Source organism: Moschus berezovskii, chromosome 5, assembly GCF_049115385.1.
Source record: "Moschus berezovskii isolate FMDL1 chromosome 5, NW_MosBer_1.0, whole genome shotgun sequence".
NCBI lineage: Eukaryota > Metazoa > Chordata > Mammalia > Artiodactyla > Moschidae > Moschus > Moschus berezovskii.
In genome coordinates, this window is record NC_142464.1 from 76,852,177 (window position 1) to 76,872,511 (window position 20,335).

The 20,335-nt window shown below is 41.1% G+C and overlaps 1 pseudogene; it reads right to left on the bottom strand.

Moving 5' to 3' along the window:
* Nucleotides 1-527: 527 nt before the first annotated feature.
* Nucleotides 528-20,335, bottom strand: part of LOC148777854 (small ribosomal subunit protein uS12-like) — a 42,525-nt pseudogene continuing 22,717 nt past the window's right edge.

Sequence of the window (20,335 nt, forward strand, 5' to 3'; positions counted from 1 at the left end):
AACATTCTTCCTCTAAAATATTCCAAAGCACCAAAGTAAAACATTTGGCACCAGGCAGTATGCGAAATAATCTTTTGCTGTTATTTTTCAAGGCAGTGCGAGCTCTTGCTTGGAATTGCTCTACCTCACTGCCCCCTGCTGGTCGAGACTCAGTACAAACCAAAGCCCTGTCACCACACTGGTCGACTTCCGATTGTGTGCTCCCCACAGGCTGCAAAAAGATAGCCCAATTTCTTCCTATTAAGAAAATAAATTGCTGGGACTTGCCTGGTGGTCCAATGGTTAGGATTTTGCCTTCCAATGCAGGGGGTGAGAGTACAATCCCTGGTCAAGGAGCTAGGAACCCAAATGCTTGGTGGCCAGAAAACCAAAAACCATAAAACAGAGGCAACCTTGTAATACATTCAATAAAGACTTTGAAAATGGTCCACATCAAAAAAATCTTTAAAAAAATAAATAAAACAGGAAAATAGATTGCCATTTTAACTTACATCCTGGTCAGGTATTGGTTTTGTGGAACTTGTAGTTTATTCATTTTGGGGAACCCTCTAGAAGATTAAGGAATACAAAGTCAGAAATACAATGTCAAAGGTGGAAGAAAATATCTACTTTAAAATAAGAAAAGAAATGATAACAGATTACAGATTTCAAAATGCTGACAGCTGCCACAAGCATTGCACAATCCAGAGAACAAAATATTTTGTATTAACTAGCTGTCTTACACACCTCCCAAACTCTCTTTTACCTTACATTAAAAAATTCTTTGCCTCTTCTTTTTAAAAAAGTTTTTGCAATGTTTTCTGTGGAGGGAATAGAAAGACAATTCAGATTTTCCTCAATCATGGTTCATCTTTTTTTTTTTTTAAACTGTTGATGGTTGAGAAGAATTTCCCTCAACTTCACAATCCATTTGCAATGTTCTGTGCATTTCAGATGGTCAAATTTGGTGGTCAGTTTCTTAATCATAGAAAATCATTTCTATGATTCATGCATGCGGTTTCAGGACATTTTCTAGTTTTCTGCTACAATATGTAATCTTGAATACTGTTTAAAATAGGTAGCACTTATTAACCAGTTTATCTCTATGTCCCCCTTGCAGTGGATACAATTTCTGTTTTTTAGATGGGAGCATTTCATGTTAAATTAGCAAGATATCTAAATACTTTTCTAATTAAGTGTATTTTCACTTCTCTTCCTTAATGGAATCATCAAACAATCCAAAAACTGATTACTTCTGTTTGACATTTGTCTCTTCTTTTTTAAAAATTATCTTTATTTATTTATTTGTCTGTACTGGGTTTAAGTTGCAGCATGTGGGATCTAGTTCCCTGACCAGGGATCAAACCTGGGCCCCCTGCATTGGGAGTGCAGACTCCCAGCCACTGAACCACCAAGGAGGGCCCTGTCTCTTCTTCTTAATGAATTACTGCTTTTGGTATGATCTGGAGTTTTTTGGTTGCAATTTGTTTTTTAATATCAGGCTAGTTTCTCTTGATTTCATTCTTCATAGTAACCACTTTTCTTTCATATTCCACTAAATTTACTACCTGAATTTTCTTTCAAAATGGTAACTGTGTGAGGTGGGTGTGTTAACTAATTTTTTGTGTTAATCATTTCACAATAGATATATATATATATCATCATGTTGTGCACCTTAAATTTTGTATACAACTTTGTACATACTTTGCACAACTTTGTAAAGTATGTGTAAAGTGTATATACTTGACACTACACATGCTTTACACAACTTTGTAAAGTATGTCTCAACAATGTTGGAAAAATTTTTTTTCAGTTCTTTAATAAAATAAGTAAAATGTCTATTGTTTCTCACTTGTTTTTACTGAAAATTTCGAAAACAACATTCAAAATTGCAGTTAACACTTCACCCCCTCAATTTCTCCTCAGCAGGACCCAAAACTGCCTGCCGCCACTCTAATGCCTTCGATGTGAGGGAAATGTGACAGACAGGACGTTGAAGTGGAAAGGGACAGCTAGCTGGCTGAACTAACTGTGTTTAAAATAGCTTACTTTTGAAAATTTTGTGTAAAAGAATGACCACGTGAGCACAGTGCTGGAGCCCCTCACAGGGTCATTAACTCCACGGGGAAACTTCCACGTCTCTCTGTGATCCCTCCTGTTTCCAGGCAGTGCCAGGGTTTGGGGACAACTTCGTATGGCTTATTGATTCCATTCTGCTGTGCCTGTCCTTGCAGAAAACTGTTTTAATTTCAATCAGATGGATGAAAAGTGAAAGTTGCAGTCGTGTCCGACTCCTTGCGATCCCGTGGACTGTAGCCTGCCAGGCTCCTCTGTCCGTGGGTATTCTTCAGACAAGAATACTGGAGTGGGTGGTTGTTCCCTTCTTCAGGGGATCTTCCCAACCCAGGGATTGAACACAGGTCTTCTGCATTGCAGGCCGATTTTTACCATCTAAGCCACCATGGAAGGCCGTGGATGGAAAGTCCGTCTAAAAGAGAGAAAATTCAGAATTAAGAAATATTTTTAAATGTACCTTTAAAAAAATAGGCAGATCCACAATTATACTTGATGATTTTACTCTCTCAGTAATTGATAGAGCAAGCAGTCAGTAAGGATACAGTGAACTTGAACATTTTGAATAAGCTTGTCCTAACTGATATTTGTAGAATACTGCATACTTGAAAATGTATATTTTAAGGTATGAGATAGAAATCAAGAGACTGGTTTAGTTTGTCCCTTCAATAACTTGACACTGGCGTATGTCACTTATTTGTAGAATAAGAGAACTAGGGTATCTGCTTAACAAAAATGTAGATTGTTTCTAAGATCCCTTTTAATTCTAAAACTCCATGAACTTGATGTACATATTAGACACTAGGATGATTGCATGAAGAAAGCAAATCAGACCATTTTTGCTATTAAAATTTTGGGGAGGCATATGAAAATGTATTACTATCATGCTCACCATCAAACTTGTTTTTGGCCTTTTCTTCTAGCCTTTGTATAAGGCCAAAGAGAGACACTGGCCACTTTGACAACCTGAAACTAGATTCCTGGAATGTCACCAACACCATGACCTTTGCAACCAAATCCAGCAAATAGAACTTCATCATTTTCCGCAATAAAATTCAAACAGCCATCATTGGTACAAAGATTGTGATTTTTTTTTTTGCCATTTCTGATTACTGAACCCTGACACACTTCCTAATGGCGGAATTTGGCTCTTTGGCTTCAACTTCTACTTTTTCAAGCACAATTTCTTTGGCATGAGAAGTACCTCCACAAGGGTTGGCTGTCAGAGTTATGCACAAATGGGCTTTCTTGTACTCTTTACTGGGGATTCCCAGGTAGTGCTAGTGGTAAAGAACTCTCCTGTCAATGCAGGAGCAATGCAGGGTTGGATCCTTGAGTGGGGAAAATTCCCTGGAGGAGGGCATGGCAACCCACCCCAGTATTCTTGCCTGGAGAAACCCATGGACAGAGGAGCCTGGCAGGCTACAGTCTATATGGTCATAAAGAGTCAGACATGACTGAGCAACTTAGCACACACGTCTTGCTTATCAAGTCATTTCCAGTCTTGTCGGTGGCTACTGAGCTTCCTGGCAATATGAAGACCAGGATACTTGCCCGTCATCCACAGGCCTGAGCAAGAGAGAGAAGAACAGAAAGGAGCAACAAGCCACTGCAAGCCCAGACCTTTAAAAAAAAAACAACTTGCACACTTGCAATTATTAGTTGTAATTAGTGTGACTATTTCTTATGTGTTATTAGGCTTGAAAATTCTGTTTTTCATAAATGGACTAAATGTTTGCTCTCACTATATTACTATATTGCAAATATTATGTCATATATAGTATTAATTGACTTAGAGCCTACGTTTTTCTGTTGTAGTATACAATTTACTTAGCCCAGTTCTATGGTAATTACCACTGATTTAATATTGTCAGATTAATTTTGTATGTATGTATTTTTAGGCAGAGCATCACTGGGTCACTAGACTTCCTTCACTGGGTCACTAGACTTCCTTTTTATTGTTGAAAATGTGCACCTTCTAGGAAGGAAGGTAGATATTTTAGGAAGGTGTATACTAAATGAAGGAATACTTTAAGGAAAAAGTATTGTTTTTAAAATAATTTAAATAGAAAATAAAAGTCTTGTTGCTATAATCTGCTTTGTATTCTCAACTTTTGTGTTTTTTTGGAAAGATTGATAGTATATTCATCTGGGCAGCCAGTTTGTAAGAATTCAGATTTCTAAAAACAAGTATGGAGGCCCAAAATGTTGGGATCCCAACTCATTCTCTCTCAGAAGGCTCTGGGGTCCTTGTGCAAATTCCTTCCATTCCTCTCCAGCAACCAGCTTTGCATACTAGAAACCTCCAGGAGGAACAGTACCAGGATTCCTTCTGATACCCCCTCTGCCCTCCTCTTAATGCCTCCTGGACAATGCATCTATCTCATAAGTATTAGTTTGGTACAGAAGTAATTGCAGTTTCAGACTGTGAATTTTAAATCATTATGACTAGGCTCAAACACATCTTTATTAATTAAAATAGGAACCATTATAATCAACACATTTTTGCCAATGAGAAGTGTTTGTTTATTCCTGTAGTGTAAAAATCCACGTTTCAGGATTCGATGAACACTTGGAAAGCATTCTGCCTCCTGTGATTATGGAAGGGTTTTCCCCGCAAACGTTGTGGAGATGCTTAAAGAAGTGGTAGTCAGTTGGCGAGAAGTCAGGTGAATATGGAGGGTGAGGCAAACTTTCATAGCCTAATTCGTTCAACTTTTGATGCATTGGTTGTGTGATGTGTGGTTGGGTATTGCCATGGAGATGAATTGGGCCCTTTCTGTTGACCAATGCTGGCTACTTGTGCTACAGCTTTTGGTGCACCTCATCTATTTGCTGAACATACTTCTCAGATGTAATGGTTTCGCCAGGATTCAGAAAACTGTAGTGGATCAGACCACAGCAGACCACCAAACAGTGACCATGACCTTTTTTGGTGCAAGTTTGGCTTTGGGAAGTGCTCTGGAGTTTCTTCTTGGTTCAACAGCTGAGCTGGTCATCACCAGTTGTATAAAATACACTTTTCATCACACATCACAATTCGATCGAAAATGATTCATTGTTGTTGCCTAGGATAAGAAGATGACACTTCAAAAAGATGATTTTTTTGGTTTGTGGTCAGTTCATGAGGCACTCATGGAGATTTTTCACCTTTCCAATTTGCTTCAAATGCTGAATGACTGTAGAAAGGTTGACAGTGAGGCTTTGGGGTTTTTTTTTTTGGCAACTTCTTGTGTAGTTCTAAGATGATCAACTTTGATGATGGCTCTCAATTGGTCTTTGTCAACTTTCGATGGATGGCCACTACTCTCTCATCTTCAAGTCTCTCGTCTCCTTGACAAAACTTCTTGAACCACTGCTGCACTGTACCTTTGTTAGCAGCTCCTGAGCCAAATGTATTGTTGATGTTGCATGTTGTCTCCACTTCCTTATGACCCATTTTGAACTCGAATGAAAAAAAACACTCAAGTTTGCTTTTTGTCTAATGTCATGTCTATAGTCTAAAATAAATATAAAATAAACTGCAAGTAATGTCAGTAGCAAAAAACATAAAGTGAGAAATATGCATTAAAATGATGTATAACATAACGCATTTATTTAGCATGTATTCCAATATCAAATGGCAGAGTTCAACAATGTAAAACCATGATTACTTGTGCACCAATCTAATAAAAGGGGATAATCAACTGATTCTTCCCAGGACAAAAAGGTGCACTTGTGGCTTCTGTCACTGAACAGGGAATCTGCTGGAATAACTGAGCACTTTTGGTCAACAAACCTCCTGTTTCAATTTGGCCTTAGCAAGGTCCCCATCATATAGAAGGAGAAGGCAATGGCAACACACTCCAGTACTCTTGCCTGGAAAATCCCATGGATGGAGGAGCCTGGTAGGCTGCAGTCCATAGGGCTGCAAAGAGTCGGACACGACTGAGCGACTTCACTTTTACTTTTCACTTTCATGCACTGGGGAAGGAAATGGCAACCCACTCCAGTGTTCTTGCCTGGAGAATCCTGGAGACAGAGGAGCCTGGTGGGCTGTCGTCTATGGGGTCGCACAGAGTCAAACATGACTAAAGCGACTTAGCAGCAGCACAACATCATATAGAAAACCCAGTGCACACATGGTTAGTGATGCCATATATGGGGGAGATGTCTTGGCCTCTAGGGACACATTTTGGGATAACACATCTGTCTTCTTTTGCCACCTTGCTCCAATCTGCTGTCAGGAGATGCTGGTCATTTGGGAAGGAATTGGTGGTATACAACCCTCACACCGTCCTCCTCCTTTTCTTTCTGGGGTGGCTGCAGAAAGTACCTGTCCTATTCTGCAATTAACTACCCAGTAAAAACTCTGCCTAGTGGGGTGAGACCTGTGGTTTTCTAGGCCTGCCTGTGGCTGACTCCCTGAAATCTTACACAGGGGACTAATCAAGATGAAACGAATCAGTTCCTTCCCAGGACGATCTAGTAACTATGATGATGTACACATTAGAAACTTGCGGGTCAATCCACACCCCAAACTGGGTGATCCCAACCCTTTCCCACTTAATCTACCAGCATAGGTTATTCCAGCTCTGGATGAATCATCTCATAGGACTACTCCTGGCTTAACTGCATACAATGGTGTGGGTGGTGTTGCAAAAGGTTTTTTTTATGCCTGTTAGAATGGGAGAGGACAGGAAGGTGAGGGAAGAGGAGGAGGAGCCAAACTGGAGCTTTGCAAGCTGACTCTGGAGCTGAACTTGTTTCCACTCGCCAGGGTGCTGTGGAATGTATCATCACACCTGCCTCGTCCTGTTCTTGTAAAGTCAGCAAGCTTCACTTGAGCATGTCCTAAGTGGGAGGACCTTGGCTTCAAGGTCCCTTCATTAGACCATGCTGTCATATTTGGTGAAACTTCTGAGTTCACCTGAACCTCCAACACAACTTCATTTTTCCTGACTTTGTCTCTTTTCTAGACGTCACTCCATTTACCTGGATGGCCTTCCCCCAGTTCCTGCCCTTTGTGATCTTCTCAATCCTTCCAAACTCACTTGCCTTGATCATCTTTGCGTTTGCTCTGTGTAAGAAAGACCCATCCATTACTGTTTCTGTATTGGTTTCCTTAGGGAGTCACCCACAGAATTTAATTTTTTTCTCCAGATTTCTCTAGTGGGGACCGTGAATTGGCTTCTCAGAGTTCTGTCATGGCAGGAGTCTAACGTGTAGTGACCTCACAGATACAGAAGCAATCTCTCATACTTCTAAAAGAAACACCTGTAGATATCTACCTGATTCATTTGTTCATGTATCTTGTTTTAGTTCAGATTATATACTTTTGGAAGGGTATATATTTTGTATCTTCTAAGATGCTGTTGCAGTGAAAAGAAAAAAAGAGGACTGAGTTTTTCTCTTTCCCTTTCCTGAGAAGGAAAGATAAAGAGAAGATAAAGAGAATGGTGAGCAAGTCTGAACATTCCTTTTTTTTTTTTTTTACTTTAACTGCTCTTAACTCTGCATGTCTGTAGCTAGGTTTGCTTTTCTGCCTCCTAACTCTTCAGGTGTTACAATTGACAATTTTTCCTTTGACTGTATGCTAAATACATCCCCTAGCTTGTGTTTACCTTTGAAACACCCTCCACTGTAGCTACATATCAGGAAAAAGGCCAAAGAGCCACCACCAAACTGCCAGACTCAAGTACCGGGTTACTGACGCCAGTTTATGACTGTATTTGAAACAATGCAAGAGAAGAAATCAAGATCCTATCACCTTATTCCTCATCACTGACTCCTGATTGTGAGCCCTTGGCTTATATAAGCCCCTAGAATCTTCATGGAGCAGGGAGCACAGTTCTTAATGCATCAGCCTTGTGTTCTCCTCTCAGCTGGCTGAGAATTCAAGCCATCTTTCTATTTTCTCCAAACTCTGTCTTTGTATTTTTTTGATTTAGCTTTGGTGGGCAGAGAAGGCCAAGAGTTTGGCCAGCAACAATACTTATTTAACAACTAATGTTCAATTAATGCAGAAGAGAAGGAACTAATTCCTCCTGGATCCTGTAAGACATAAAGAAATCTACCATGAGCCGGCAAAGCTTTATCCTAAAACTTTGTGTGCATTTTATAGCATTGTCTGTAGCTTACCCCTATTTCTTTTAACATGAAAATGTTATGAATTGGTTACACTAGGTAAATTTATGGGCTCCCAAGTGGTGCTAATGGTAAAGAACCCACTTGCCAATGCAGGAGACATTAGAGATGCAGGTTCAATTCCCGGCTTGGGAAGATCCCCTGAAGGAGGAAACAGCAACACATTCCATTATTCTTGGCTGGAGAATCCCATGGACAGAGGAGCCTGGTGGGCTATAGTCCATGGGGTTGCAAAGAGTCAGACACAACTGAGAGATTTAGCACACATGGAGGTAAACTTAATGCTTTGAAAAGATGTGCAATATTAAATTTCTGAGTCTTTATATCCTCTGATGGGCTTCCCAGGTGGCTCAGTGGTAAAGAATCTGCTAATGCTGGAGACACAGGAGACTCAGGTTTGATCCCAGGGTCAGGAAGATCCCCTGGAGAAGCGAATGACAATCCACTCCACTGTTCTTGACTGGAAAATTCCATGGACAGAGAAGCCTGGTGGGCTACAGTCCATGAGGTTGCAAAGAATCAGACATGACTGAGTGACTGAGCACTGGGCACATATCCTCTGATAAACTGCTGCTCACCCTTGTTGTGTATTCGAGTTAAGAAAGCATGGCAGGATGGAGAAATATACCATGTTCATGGATTGGAAGAATCAATATAGTGAAAATGAGTATACTACCCAAGCAATCTATAGATTCAATGCAATCCCTATCAAGCTGCCAACGGTATTTTTCAGAGAACTAGAACAAATAATTTCACAGTTTGTATGGAAATACAAAAAACCTCGAATAGCCAAAGCAATCTTGAGAAAAAAAAATGGAACTGGAGGAATCAACCTGACTGACTTCAGTCTATACTACAAAGCTACAGTCATCAAGATAGTATGGTACTGGCATAAAGACAGAAATATAGATCAATGGAACAAAATAGAAAGCCCAGAGATAAATCCACGCACCTATGGACACCTTATCTTTGACAAAGGAGGCAAGAATATACAATGGAGAAAAGACAATCTCTTTAACAAGTGATGCTGGGAAAACTGGTCAACCACTTGTAAAAGAATGAAACTAGAACACTTTCTAACACCATACACAAAAATAAACTCAAAATGGATCAAAGATCTAAATGTAAGACCAGAAACTATAAAACACCTAGAGGAAAACATAGGCAAAACACTCTCTGATGTAAATCAAAGCAGGATTCTCTATGACCCATCTCCCAGAGTAATGGAAATAAAAGCAAAAATAAACAAATGGGACCTAATTAAACTTAAAACCTTATGTGCAATGAAGGAAACTATAAGTCAGGTGAAAAGACAGCCTTCAGAATGGGAGAAAATAATAGCAAATGAAGCAACTAACAAATAATTAATCTCAAAAATATACAAACAACTCCTGCAGCTCAATTCCAGAAAAATAAGTGACCCATCAAAAAATGGGCCAAAGAACTAAACAGACTTTCTCCAAAGAAGACATACAGATGGTTAACAAACACATGAAAAGATGCTCAACATCGTTCATTATCAGAGAAATGCAAATCAAAACCACAATGAGGTACTATCTCACACTGGTCAGAATGGCTGCTGTCAAAAAGTCTACAAACAATAAATGCTGGAGAGGGTGTGGAGAAAAAGGAATCCTCTTACACTGTCGGTGGGAATGCAAACTAGTGCAGCCACTATGGAGAACAGTGTGGAGATTCCTTAAAAAACTTGAAATAGAACTGCCATACGACCCAGAAATCCCACTGCTGGGCATACCAGAAATGAAAGAGACATGTGTACACTAATGTTCATCACAGCACAATTTACAATAGCCAGGACACGGAAACAACCTAGATGTCCATCTGCAGACAAATGGGTAAGAAAGCTGTGGTACATATGCACAATGGAGTATTACCCAGCCATTAAAAGGAATGCATTTGAATCAGTTCTAATAAGTTAGATGAAACTGGAGCCTATTATACAGAGTGAAGTAAGTCAGAAAGAAAAATACCAATATAGTATATTAACATATATATATGGAATTTAGAAAGATGGTAATGATGACCCTATATGAGAGACAGCAAAAGAGACACAGATGTAAAGAACAGACTTTTGGACTCTGTGGGAGAAGGCAAGGGTGGGATGATTTGAGAGAATAGCATTGAAACATGTATACTATATATGTGAAATAGATTGCCAGTCCAGGATTGATGCATGAGATAGGGTGCTCAGGGCTGGTGCACTGGGATGACCCTGAGGGATGGGGTGGGGAGGGAGGAGGGAGGGGGGGTTTAGGATATGGAACACAGGTACACCTGGGCCTGATTCATGTGAATGTATGGCAAAAACCACCACAATATTGTAAAGTAATTAGCCTCCAATTTAAAAAAATTAAAAAATAATAATAATAAAATGAGAAATCACAATGCACAGAACTAAAAAAAAAAAAGCGTGACAGGGACTTCCCTGGTGGTCCAGTGGTTGACTCTCTTATGCAAATGCAGGGGGCATGGGTTTGGATCCCTGATCAGGGAACTAAGATGCCATGTGCCCCACAGAGTGGCAAAAAACAAAACAAAACAAAAAAAACAACCTACACACACACAATGCAGACTAGCACAATAAAAGAGAAACATTAAAATATACATAATTAAAAAAAGAAAAAACATGGTGAATAAAAGTTAAATGTTTATGGGATTGATAAATAAATGGAAAATCTGATCTTAAAATCTATTTAGGCAACTTCTTGCAGAAGTTTATATATTGGTAAATATATCAACAATCTTCCAAGGGAATGAACTCATCAACAAGAGTCTGGTCTGTAATTCTTTCAAGTCTGGCCAGTTAATGCACAGATGTGATCACTTCTTACTATAATTAGCTTCATTTTACAGCTGGGAAAGTGGAAGCTTAGGCAGGTAAATGGGCTTCCCAGGTGGCTCAGTGGCAAAGAATCCACCTGCCAATGCAGGAGACACAATTTCCATCCCTGGGTAGGGAACACCCCCTGGAGGAGGAAATGGCAATCCACTCCATTAATCTTGCCTAGGAAATTCCATGGACAGAGAAGCCTGGTGGGCTACAGTCTATGGAGTCTCAAAGAGTCAGATTCAAGGGAGTATGCATGCACTAGGCAGGTTAACAAGCCCCACAGTAGCTGTAGCTGTGAGTAAACAGACCATACTACCAGGGACCCCAGGCCCCCAGGAGACTCAGGCCTCTGGGCCAACTCCCTCCTGTAGGACTCCAGAGCCAATTCAGGACTTCACATACACTTTTCATGCTGGGTTGAGATTATTGGAGCACTTCAGACTCCACCCCTGGGTCAAGAGCTCCTCCTTGCTGGGACTATGTCTTGTTCACCTCTCTCTGTGCACTCAGCCTGCCACACAGAGGGTTCCCAGGAAGTGTGAAAATGAAGAGGTAAAAATGTATAAATCCAAGAAACTGATGAATGATTCTCGATTTTACAAGCCTATCTTTTTTAAAAAAGTTTTTTTTTTATTGGATTATAGTTGCTTTACAAATGTGTTACTTTCTACTGTATAGCAAAGTGAATAACTTATACATACACAGGTAACCCTTCCTTTTTGGATTTCCTTCCCATTTAGGTCACCACAGAGCACTGAGCAGAATTCCCTGTGCTATACAGTAGGTTCTCATTACTTATCTATTTTATAGTAGTGTATATACGTCAATCCCAATCTCCCAATTCATCCCACCTTCCACTTCCCCCTTTAGTATCCATAAGTTTGTTCTCTACATCCGTGTCTGTATTTCTGCTTTGCAAATAAGTTCGTGTACCATTTTTCTAGATTCTACATATTAACGATATTATACAATATTTGTTTTTCTCTTACTTCATTCTATATGACAGTCTCTAGGTCCATCCACGTCTCTGCAAATGTCCAGGCCTGTCTTCTATAAGCCCTTTTGTGTTTAACTTGTGCCAAGATTATGAGTCTAAATGAAAAAGAATCTAATGCTTATATGAGAACATGAACTCAGTGTTTCTCAAGATTTTCTTACTCTGTGTTCACTGTATTGAAAATGTTCACTCAAGCAGATCTTCTTTACTTTGGATTGATTCCCTTTCACCTCTTCGGGAAACCCCTGTGGCCCAGGACACAGTGACTGTTTCTGTCTCAGAACAGGCACTTCCTATTCCACTACTGCAGGAACACAACTTGCCTGTCTTCTGTGGTGGTGGTTTAGTTACTAAGTCATGTTCTGCTCCTGTGACCCCATGGACTATAGCCCACCAGACTCCTTTGTCCATGGGATTCTCAGGCAAGAATATTGTAGTGGGTTGTCATTTCCTTCTCCAGGGGATCTTCCCAACCCAGAAACCGAACCTGGGTCTCTTGCACTGCAGGTAGATTCTTTACCGACAGCTACCAGAGAAGCCCTATGACATATATCATCTTGGTCACCATTCTCACAGGACCCCAAGTTAAATCAGCTTCAGGTAGATACAAGGAGAATCCCTTCTTAACTATATTATAGGTACAGATGGTAATTCTACAACTTAAAATAGTTTTTAAAAGCAGCTTTATTGAGATATAGTTCATATGCTATGAAATTCACCTATTTACACCATTCAATGGCTTTTGGTATGTTCAGAGTTGTGTAACCATCACCACCCTCCATTTTGGAACATTTCCATCACCACATAAAGAATTTCTACTCTTTGGCCATCACTCTCTAACCTCTCCCAGGGTTGGGGGTAAGGAACTAGTAATGTGTACAATTAGAAAGCTCTGTGGCAATACAAGCACCTATTTTGCTTGAATATGTTCAGTCAGGATCATTGTTTTCAAGTGACAGAAATATGAATCAAACTGGCTTGGGCCAAAGGGAGCATTTATTTGTTCTTTTAATGTTGTAAATCAACTATAGTCCAATATAAATTTTTAATTTAAAAAATCAACATTAAAAGAACAAATAAATGCTCCCTTTGGCCCAAGCCAGTTTGATTCATATTTCTGTCACTTGAAAACAATGATCCTGACTGAACATATTCAAGCAAAATAGGTGCTTGTATTGCCACAGAGCTTTCTAATTGTACACATTACTAGTTCCTTACCCCCAACCCTGGGAGAGGTTAGAGAGTGATGGCCAAAGAGTAGAAATTCTTTATGTGGTGATGGAAATGTTCATCAATAACCTCAGATATGCAGATGACACTACCCTTATGGCAGAAAGTGAAGAGGAACTCAAAAGCCTCTTGATGAAAGTGAAAGAGGAGAGTGAAAAGGTTGGCTTGAAGCTCAACATTCAGAAAACAAAGATCATGGCATCTGGTCCCATCACTTCATGGGAAATAGATGGAAAAACAGTGGAAACAGTGGCAGACTTTATTTTTTGGGGCTCCAAAATCACTGCAGATGCTGATTGCAGCCATGAAATTAAAAGACGCTTGCTCCTTGGAAGGAAAGTTATGACCAACCTTGATAGTATATTAAAAAGCAGAGACATTACTTTGCCAACCAAGGTCCGTCTAGTCAAGGCTATGGTTTTTCCCGTGGTCATGTATGGATGTGAGAGTTGGACTGTGAAGAAAGCTGATCGCCGAAGAATCGATGCTTTTGAACTGTGGTGTTGGAGAAGACTCTTGAGAGTCCCTTATACTGCAAGGAGATCCAACCAGTCCATTCTAAAGAAGATCAATCCTGGATGTTCATTGGAGGGACTGATGCTAAAGCTGAAACTGCAATACTTTGGCCACCTCATGCGACGAGTTGACTCACTGGAAAAGACTCTGATGCTGGGAAAGGTTGGGGGCGGGAGGAGAAGGGGACGACGGAGAATGAGATGGCTGGATAGCATCACCGACTCTGTGGACATGAGTTTGAGTGTACTCCGGGAGTTGGTGATGGACAGGGAGGTCTGGCATGCTGTGATTCATGGGGTCGCAGAGAGTCGGACACGACTGAGTGACTGAACTGAACTGAACTGAACTGATAGTTGATTTACAATATTGTGTTAGTTTCAAGTGTACAGAAAAGCAATTTAGTCATACATATTTTTGACTTAAATGTAGAAAACTCACCTCACAAATCAATAATTTTTGAAGTTTGACCTATTGTCTTCAATTATGAGAGTTGAAAGTTAAGTTTTATTTGGGGCAAAATGAGGACTGCAGCCCAGGCGATGGTACCTCAGATAGCTCTGAGATACTGCTTCAAAGAGGTGAAATATATATATATGATTTTTGGTGAAGGAGGAATACATGCAGTCAAGCACATATATTTCCTTATGGTTTCTACTAGTCTTGCGAAGCTCTGCTAGTCACGAGGAGTAGTCATCACCATGAAGAATTTTAGTGCTTTTCTAGATATAAGAAAGTACAAGAACAGAGCTCATATAATCAGCTCCTGAAAATGTCTTAAGTATCTGAAGACCTGTCCTGCCAGTTTTTCCCTGAGCACAGAGTACCTCACTTCTGCTCTCCACCCTGAATTCCTTTCAGGGGGTATTGAAGGTCAGCAGCTTCAGCAGCACATGGCTTAATCCTTGTTGGGGTAGATAAGTAGATGGCAAGTGCCAATTTATAATTTGCAATATACATATATTTATCCTATTTCAGATTCTTTTCCCATATAGGTTATCATAGAGTACTGAGGAGCGTTTCCTGTGCTATACAGTAGGTCCCTGTTGATCATCTATTTTATATATAGCAATGTGTATATGTTGGTCTCAGTCTTTAAGGGAGCATTTATTGACCAAGAGGATCCATGAAGTTTGAAGCGAACCATGGAAAAGGCACACAGGCAGCTGGGTCTTAGAAAGAGAAGAGGGATTTGAATACTCTTCTTTCTCCTTCGCCCTTCTTTTCATCTTTTTTCTCAATGAAACCATTTTCCTCCACATGACAGGAAAGAGCAGCATCTCTGTTTCCTCACATCCCATGCTGTCTACCCACCAAGAAACTTAAAAATAGCCTGGAAGCCTAAAAACAACAACGTAGACAAATTCCCCTGGAAGACAACCAGGTCAAACTTCAAAAATTATTGGTTTGTGGGGTGAGTTTTCTTCTGGGGGTAGAATGACAATTCATCTATACGACAGAAAAGGTCGTTGATGACAGCTGACTTCAAATTATAAATTATACACAGAAAGTGATACAAATTAAGAAGCACATTTACTTCATAGCATGTGCTTAAAATCCAAATAGTCACAATGCAGATATACGGGTACCACAAAAATCTGTGATAGATACCATGAAAATAAGCATAAAAAAAAGGATAGAATGTTAACCTAATCACATGACAAAATCCTCGTCAATGGGATGTAAGTGGAAGCAGTGTGTGCAACTTTTAGGAAGTGTCCTTCAAGGGTGTCCTTTTTCCTTCCCCTTTATTATTCTTTTCTCTCTTTTTTTTGCAATTAGAGGAAAATTGCTTTGCAATGTGTGTTGGTTTCTGTCATACAATAATGTGAATCAACCATAATAAGACGTATATTCCCTCCCTCTTTAGCCTCCCTCCCTATTTAGCCTCCCTCCCCTCACCCTCTTTCCTCTTTCCTATTCTTGATGGTTTGAATGAGGATGCAAAGTCTGTCGCTGAAGGAGTTATCTTGAATGGTGAAGTGGAATCTGTAGAGGGTAGTGAGCAACAAGATTGAAATGGTCTGGGTTCCCGAAGACTGTGGGACCATCATAACAGCCTAGCATTACTTTATTAAAAATTTATTTAGTTATTTATTTATGGCTGTGCTGAGTCTTCGTTGCTGCGAAGGTTTTCCTCTAGTTCAGGAAAGCTTGAGCTACTGTCTAGTTGTGTTGTGTGAACTTCTCATTACGGTGGCTTCTATTGTGGAGTGCAGGCTCTACGGCTCATGGGCCGAGTAGTTCTGATTCCTGGGCTCTGGAGAACAGGATCAATAGTTGTGTCAGTTGGGCTTAGTTGCTCTGCAGCATGTGGGGATCTTCCTGGCCCAGGGATCAAACCCATGTCTCCTGCACTGGCAGGCAGATTCTTTACCACTGAGCCACCAGGAAAACCCAGCCCAGGGTTACACATGCCAAAATTATTAAGAGAAAGATAAAACCTGAATGTTGATCAAGCACTGTTATTTTAGAATTTTTGTCATACTTGATCAAAGCTTGGGATAAAAGGTTGAAAAAAAAATGTTTCCTATTCTAATAATTTCTCAATCTCAATGGATTATACTGACAAGGTAAGACAATGACATTTGCAAGTAAATCCTCAAAAAAGGGAAAAATAACCAACTTCCTGGTGGTTATTTATCACTGGTTCCTCAGTGATAAAGAATCTGCCTGCAATGCAAGAGACCCTGGTTCATTCCTCAGTTGGGAAGATCCCCTGGAGGAGGAAATGGCAACCCACTCCAGTATTCTTGACTGGGAAATTCCATGGACAGAGGAGCCTGGCAGGCTACAGTTCATGGGGTTGCAGAGAGTTGGACATGGTTTTTAGAGACTAAACAACATCAGTGTACTCTGTTTTAGGAAATCACGGGAGTAAACCAGTTAAGAGGAAGACATGGTCTTGGCAATGGAGAATCCAACACAGGAGACAGCTCAAGTGGAGCTGGAGGCAAGCTCCAGGACAGCAGGCGTGCAGCCAGCCTGGGAAGCAGCCTGTTCAGATTAGAGCATGAGCAGATTCTTCTCAATTATAGATTCTTTTCCATTATAGGTTATTAAAAAATATTGAATATACTTCCCTGTGCCATACAGTTGGACCTTGTTGTTTATTCTGTATGTAACAGCTTATATCTGCTAATCCCAAACTCCCAATCCATCCCTTCCTTCTTCCCCTCCCTACTTGGCAACACAAGTCTGTTCTTTATGTCTGTGAATCTGTTTGTTTCACAGATAGGTTCATTTGTGTTGTATTCTATAAGTAATATCATATATATTTGTCTTTCTCTATCTGACTTATTTCACTTATATTCCAAGTCCATCCATGTTTCTGCAGATGGCATTATTTCATTTTTCTTATGGCTGAGCAGTATTCCATTGTATATATCAATACATACCACATTTTATTTATCCATTCATCTGTCAGTGGACATTTAGGTTGCTTCATGTCTTGGCTATTGTAACTGGGTGCTACTCTGAACATTGGGGTGCATGTAACTTTTCAAATTAGAGTTTTCTCAAGATGTTTGCCCAGGAGTGGGATTGGAGGATCATCAGTTCAGTTCAGTTCAGTCACTCAGTCGTGTCCGACTCTTTGCGACCCCATGAATCACAGCCTGCCAGGCCTCCCTGTCCATCACCAACTCCCGGAGTTCACTCAAACTCATGTCCATCGAGTCGGTGATGCAGGATCATACTGTAACTCTATTTTCAGTTTTTTAAGCAACTTCCATACTGTTCTCACAGATGCTGCACCAATTTACATTCCCACCAATAGTCTAGGAAGGTTCCCTTTCTCCCCACTCTCTCCAGCCTCTATTATTGTAGACTTTTTGATGATGACTATTCTGACTGGTGTGAGGTCCCCTTTTAATAGTTGTATTATGCTCCTCACTTTGCTGGTTCAAAAGAACATGGTATTTAACCTGTAAGCTGAGTTTCAGTTCAGTTCAGTTCAGTCGCTCAGTCGTGTCCGACTCTTTGCGACCCCATTATCAAGGCACGCCAGGCCTCCCTGTCCACCACCAACTCCCGGAGTTCACTCAAACTCATGTCCATCAAGTCGGTGATGCAATCCAGCCATCTCATTCTCTGACGTCCCCGTCTCCTCCCACCCCCAATCCCTCCTAGCATCAGACTCTTTTCCATTGAATCAACTTGTTGCATGAGGTAGCCAAAGTATTGCAGTTTTAGCTTTAGCATCAGTCCTTCCAATGAACACCCAGGATTGATCTCCTTAATAATGGACTAGTTCTATCTCCTTGCAGTCCAAGGGACTCTCAAGAGTCTTCTCCAGCACCATAGTTCAAAAGCATCAATTCTTTGGTGATCAGCTTTCTTCACAGTCCAACTCTCATATCCATACATGACCATGGGAAAAACCATAGCCTTGACTAGACGGACCTTTGTTGGCAAAGTAATGTCTCTGCTTTTCAATATGTCATCCAGGTTGGTCATAACTTTCCTTCTAAGGAGTAAGCATCTTTTAATTTCATGGCTGCAATCAGCACCTGCAGTGATTTTGGAGCCCCCAGAAATAAAGTCTGACACTGTTTCCACTGTTTCCCCATCTATTTCTGAGTTTAAAATCTGAAAAAGGACTCTGGGAGTTGAGCAGATAGGCTCCCTGCCTGTACTGACCCCCCTAGGTAGTGTTTACTAAACAAATATTCATTCAAGGCAGCATAACAATTTCTAGAGGAGAAATTATTTTGAGCACAACATTCATATTTTGTAACTTGAATATTCCTCTTTCTCTCTTTCCTGTGCCCAGAGGGGCATAGGATTGAAGGAGGAAACAGACAGAGCTGAACTCCGTCTTAGGCCAGGCTGCAAACATTAGGCTACATGCATGGTCACCCTCCCAATGGACTCTGAACTTTGTGCCCGGTGTTTATAGAAATGGCATACCAATGGAAAACCAGACCCCCGGATAAAAGAGCCTCAGGACTTATACTTGGATTCTCCATTGCCTAAAAGAAGATGGTAACTATCTCTGTAACAGAACAAAGGGGTAAATTTCATTATGTTTATCGGGGTATGACCTATTGATAAATATTGATAAATATCCACTGTTTATCTAGTCTGTGACACATGAATCATGGGTTAACTTTGATCGTATCTCTCTTTTACCTTGTCCAGACTAGTTTCAAGGAATTTGGGGAGGTGGGTTTGAGCACGTACACTTAGGGTATATAAGGTTTTCACAAAAACTGGTCGGGGTCCTTGGCTAAGAGGAGACTCTGCCTTGGGCCCGCCGGTGTAATAAACTGCACTCCACTATTTGCATTGTCCTCCTGAGTGAGTTTGTTTCCTGGAATGCGTGGCTACAGCATTTGGTGCATTGGCTGGGAAGCCAAGGCTTCCCCAAAGATGGTTGCTGAATTCTTAAACCCTTGTAGGGGAGTCCAGGTGAGCTGTTGTTTGGTGCCCCTGACTGGATCTTCCCATTCAAAGGCAAAGATGGGCTGTGACGCTGGGGCTCAGGGATATCAGGTCCCTGAGAGCCCATGGTAACCTTAAAAGTGGGGGACCAAAACACTGACTTCATGGTGGTAGAACTGTCGGTAGTAACAAAACCTGTGGCACCACTGTCTACAAAGACTACCGCTGTAACTCGGGTATCGGGAGAAGAGAGGATTACATCCTTCTGCCAGCCCAGAAAATGTCAAATGGGGGGGCACCAAGTGATTCATGAATTCCTCTACATTCCTGAGGGCCCAGTACCCCTGTTGGGAAGAGACTCGCTCTCCAAACTAGGAGCACAAGTGACTTTCTCCCCTGAGGAGAGGCCTACCTTCCAGATGGGCACTATGACTCATTTGCTCTTTCTCTCAATACCAGCCCCCAAGATGAGTGGAGGCTGCATGAGCCTCCGAAGGAAGAACTGGGTGAACTGGAGGAGCATGAGAGAGAGCTAACTCAATTATTCCCTGAGGTCTGGGCGGAAGACAACCCCTCCTCCCTCCAGGCTGGCTAAATATCAAGCCCCAGTGATAATAGAACTCAAACCAGGCACCATCCCGGTTAGAAAGCACCATTACCCGCTACCGATAGAGGCCTGGGCCGGCATACTGCCCCACATCAATAGATTGAAACAAGTGGGCATTCTAGTAGAGTGCCAGTCAGCTTGGAATACGCCGATCCTGCCAGTCAAGAAGGAAGGACAGGACTATAGGCCTGCACAAGATCTCAGGCTAGTCAACTAGGCGACTGTAACTTTACAACCTACTGTTCCAAACCCCTATACCTTACTTAACCTCCTCCTGCCAAGGACTAAAGTTTATACTTGCCTAGATCTCAAGGATGCCACCTTCTGCATACACCTCACCCCAGCATCACAGCCCATCTTTGCCTTTGAATGGGAAGATCCAGTCAGGGGCACCAAACAACAGCTCACCTGGACTCCCCTACAAGGGCTTAAGATATCCCCAACCATCTTTGGGGAAGCCTTGGCTTCTGACTTGGACTCATTCCATCCGAAAAAGTATGGATGATGGCTCCTACAATACGTGGATGACCTGCTGCTGGCTGCCGAGACCAAGGAAAAATGTTGGGAAGGGACA